Source organism: Taudactylus pleione, unplaced genomic scaffold (assembly GCF_031769625.1).
Source record: "Taudactylus pleione unplaced genomic scaffold, aTauple2 ptg000037l, whole genome shotgun sequence".
NCBI classification, from domain to species: domain Eukaryota; kingdom Metazoa; phylum Chordata; class Amphibia; order Anura; family Myobatrachidae; genus Taudactylus; species Taudactylus pleione.
Window position 1 is genome coordinate 4335562 of NW_028284439.1, and position 5016 is coordinate 4340577.

At 36.8% G+C, this 5016-nt stretch overlaps 1 pseudogene; it reads right to left on the bottom strand.

Moving 5' to 3' along the window:
- Nucleotides 1–2239: 2239 nt before the first annotated feature.
- On the bottom strand, nucleotides 2240–2358 carry LOC148538700 (5S ribosomal RNA; annotated as a pseudogene).
- Between the last annotated feature and the right edge of the window lie 2658 nt (nucleotides 2359–5016).

Sequence of the window (5016 nt, forward strand, 5' to 3'; positions counted from 1 at the left end):
CACCCCTAATATATATATACATGGAAACCCCCTTAAAAATCCTGCATTTGCCCCTGCTCTGTCATAACGCTTTCTCCCCACATACATAGTGCAGCGGAGCAGATCATCCCCCTTGCTGATCTCTGCACTTAAAGATAAGCGAATAGTGGTAAGAGGGGGACTTCAATTCCCCTTTTGGTATTTAAATATAACTGTAATGGAGGTAGCATATGCTCCAAAAGTCTGACCACGCAACATTCTGGAGCACAAATTGGCAGTCATGTTGGTAGTTACAGTCCACTGCCTCACTACTGAAGGAATGAAGGAAAAGGGAAAGATCCATTCTCCTCATATGCAGAATGAATCTCCTCTGAAAATTCTGGGGAGTGGAGCAGTGGACATGGTCACATGGGATGCAACCATGTCAGCAAAAGCCCCACTGGCTGAGGTCATATCTGAAGTAATCATGCCAGGTAAGAGTTTAAAAAGTATTAAACACATCCATCGCCCTCCAAGAAATGGGAATAGGCTGTATTGCTGCAGCCTGATTGTTATTATATATGTTATTTTGAAATAACATTACTATAGAATTAGCATAAGGGGGAGGGATTCAGGTGCATTTAGCCAATTAAAAGTAACTGTTTATTGTCATTATCATCAGTTTGTGTTTTGCACCAGGGGTCAAGCACCTTCCTCAAAAATAGCGCATTGTATCTGTTACGCAAAAACCAATACTTATTCAGAATAGTGCAATCCTTATTAAGCAAGTGCTAAATATAGGTTGAGACCAAAAGTGCTAATGCAATAAATAACAATGTAAAGAATAAATATATATAAAAATAACAATTTATTGTGAACACATAGGATTTCCTGAGAAAATCCCTTAAAATACATATAATGATAAAAAAAGTGAAGAAAAAAATATTTTTAAAAATTTAAAAAATAGCAGCTTATCTGAATGAGAAAGAGAAGTAGTAGTCCAAAGTGCATGAAGTAGCAGCAAACACTTCCAACGCGTTTCGTCTATGACTTCATCAAGGGGATGGTGTGTATGTGTAAAGGTTCGCTTTTTATAGCCTGCTATGGGTTCAAAAGGTGAAGAGTCTGCGTCACATCCTGTGTGGTCCAGGATCCCTATATCTAATAAATTTCATATTTATATTGGTTCATCAGTTCCTAAAGGGTAAGTTCCAGTCGTATCTTAAAGAATACATTAATAACGAGATGTTCTTTAGTGGTCTATCGTTGCAGCAAACCTTTGCCCTTACTATCCTTACTTCCGCCATTACTCTGGTGCGACACATCAATGGTGAAAGAACCTGTCTATGAGAGGTGCGCGGCGTCCTTGCGTCCACGTCATCTCCGTTGGTATGCACGTGTTCCGTGACGAATCACGTCTCCTCCCCATCGCCATGCGTTGACGCCTGCTTCTTCCTAAACCTCCGATCATGGCTGCTCACATCTTGGGCTGGGTATTACTTCCGCCCTGAAAATGCATGTGACAATGCATGTGACCGCATTATTTTTGGTACATCATTTCCGCCCTTCTGTTATACATGGTGGGGATAACTTCCGCCCATCTTTATAGCGCAGTATAGAATTGGAAAAGTCTCCAGTTTTTTCTAAAATAGAAAATTGACATTAGAGTTGGTATCAAAGATGTATATTTAAGATTAGAAATATATTAAATGGCTCATTTTAATTGCTTTGACAAAGATATGATGCCATTGGAGAAAAATAAATAAAGAATGTGTATAAAAACAGCTCGCTAATGCATATTGGGGCAAGTAAATGTAAAATAAGAGGATGTTTAAATATATATATATAAAAAAATAAAAAAATATAAAGATATATATATAGGGTCCGTTGCTACAAAATCAAGAGAGATACATTTGTATATATAATGTTCTAGATAGCCATAGTTCAAAATTAATAATTAAGTCCATAGATTCAAAATAGCCATAGTTCTTGATAAAGTCCATAGGTTCAAAATTATTTCTTCGATGGTACTCCTAATTTTCTTTGATTTTCCTTGAACACTGGTTCTTCTTTTTCTTGACATGTAGAGCCATACAACACCTGGAATTCCTAAGATGTCACCAATCTTAGTACTAATCAGACCCAATGATACTAAGCTCCCGAATCCAGGATTGGAGCTTATGTGAATTGGTATAGTTGTATATGGCTCTCCAACCGATGTATGTACATTCAAATTCCCTTTTAGGTCATGCCACCTTATGTTCTTTGCAGGTTCCTCCTATATTTGCAGCACCAGGTATTCCTAAGTGGTTGCCCTTCTTAGTACTGACATGGCCCAATCATGCTTTGCTTCCAAGATCAGACGAGATTGGGCTCATACATGATGGTATGGCAGCAAATATAATCTGCAAAAAAGGGGCGGAAGTGGGAGGTGTAAATGCTACCAAATTATTCCTACTATACCTAATATTCCCAATAGGTTCATCCCTAGAGGTACTGGTCAGGCCCATCCCTATAATGGGGAGGTATAATAGTAGGTGAGAATTGAATGTATCATAAAAAGGGAGCAATTTCATAGTACTCGTTGAAGCCTTTTGGTGCCAGTGTGTCCAATTCAAACAGCCAGAACATCTCTCTTCTTGATAATAGGTTGCCCAGATCACCTCCTCTCTCTCCTAACGTCACATGCTCAATAGCTTTAAAAGTGATCTCCTCAGCATTAGAATTATGTTCTGTTAGAAAATGTTTGGAGACTGCATGTCCCTCTACTTGGTTTTTAATATTCGGATGTGCTCCTGGATCCTCATTTTTAAGGGTCTTTTGGTTTTGACCACATATTTAAGTCCGCATGTACATTCTAACAGATAAATTATTGATGTCGAGTTGCAATTCATAAAATTCTTTATAGTGTATTCTTTAGATCCATCTGAATTAGTAAAGGTTTTTCTTTTGGGGTGGAGGTATTTGCAAATATTGCAACGGCCGCACTTAAAGCTTCCCTTACATTGCAAAGTGTTCGTGGTTCGTTTATCCTTATCCCTTAGCATACTTGGTGCTAATATTTCTTTCAAATTCCTTGATTTTCTATAGACAATTTGAGGTCTCGGAGGTAAAATCTTATTGAGAATTGGGTCCATCAGAAGGATATTCCAATTTTTATTGAGGGATTTCTTGATTTGTTTCTCATGACCACTGTATGTAGTTATAAATGGTACAGTTTCATTTCTCTGTGGTTTCTCAGTTCTGTATTGAAGAAGTGTGCTTCTTTCTAGTTGTTGAGTTTTCTGCATTGCTGTCACAATTGTTGACTCAGGATATTCTTTCTCTCTAAATCTATTAGCATACACTTCCAGTTGTTCATTACAGATAGTAACATCGCTGCAATTGCATTTTATCCTGTAAAACTGGGAGTATGGAATGTTGTTCTTCCATTTATCTAAGCGGCAGCTTTTAAAATGCAGGTAACTATTAGCATCCACTCCTTTTATGAAATTCTTAGTACAAATCTTATCCTCTGTGGCAGTTAAAACCAAGTCTAAAAATTCAATACTTGTATCATTAAAATTGGATGTAAATTTAAGATTCATATTGTTGTTTAAAATATGCAGTAAAAAATTGTTAAAATCTCCTTCTGATCCTTCCCAAATGATTAAAATATCATCGATATACCTCTTATAAAAAATAATATTATCTTTAAAAGGGTTATTGTTGTACACATAATTTTTCTCCCAACATCCCATGAACAAATTCGCAAAACTTGGGGCAAAAGTGGTCCCCATCGCCGTTCCACATGTCTGACGATATAATTGATTTAAAAATTTTAAATACTTATGGGTAAGAATAAAAGACATAAGATCACATAAAAAATCCTTATGTGGAACTTCAATTTCTTCATCCATCTCTAAAAAAGTTCTTGCTGCGTTGATACCTTTCGAATGCTCAATACACGTGTATAAAGATTGGACATCAATATTTATCCAATTATAAGTCTGTTTCCATTCAAATTCTTCCATGTATTGAAGGACACTTGTAGTGTCTTTTAGATAAGATTCCAATTTTGTAACATATTTCTGAAGAAAGATATCAACATATTTAGAGAGGTTGGAGGTAAGCGATTCGATTCCCGCTATAATTGGCCTCCCGGGAGGTTCCATCATGCATTTATGGATCTTGGGTAAGAAATAGAAAATCGGGGTTGTGGGGTTTGATTTCATTAAAAATTGAAATTCTTCCTTGGTTATAATATTCCTTTGTAGACCATACAGTAAGATAGTTCTCAATTCTTCTATATATTCTTCCGTTGGATCTTTTCCTAATTTTTCATAGGAATTTACATCATCAAGGAGTCTACTTGCTTCTTTAAGGTAGTATGTACGGTCCATAATAACCAAACCCCCCCTTTATCAGCCAGTTTAAGAACTATTTCCTGATTGTCTCTCAGGTTTTTGAAGGCTTCTTTCTCTCTACTACTGAGATTTTGTTTCTTAATGGTTGTATAGTTCGCCTCATGGCTGCAAAGATCTTTTTTCACCATTTCATAAAAAATATTCAAATGGTTCCCTTTTGATTCTAGTGGGTAGTATACAGATTTGCCCTTCAGACCAGATTTCGAAATCGAGGCACTGCAGTTCTTGAGAGGTGCTGATTCCTTCCTTAAAAAATGTTGTTTCAAAGTGAGATTCCTCACAAACTTGTTTAAATCATTAAATGTGTTGAATTTGTTCATGTTCCTTGTCGGTGCGAAATTCAATCCTCTACTTAGTAGTGTTATCTCAGAGTTGTTTAATGTATGCCGGGATAGGTTAAAGATGCCTTTAGTTTTGGGATCTATTGAAGGTTTCTCCTTTTTAAGTTTCTTCCTCCTCCTGCCCCCCCGTTTTCCTCTTCTTCTCTGAATCTTCTTTTCAGGGGGGAGGCTGTTCTTGTAGTTTCCCTGAACAATGTATTCCTGTTGCTGGTGTAATTTTGGGCTGGTGATAAAAAAAGGTGTTCGTTGTCACTGTTGGAGTCCAAGCGTTGTAGTGCAGAAAACCTGTTCTTGGATTTATATTCAATAGG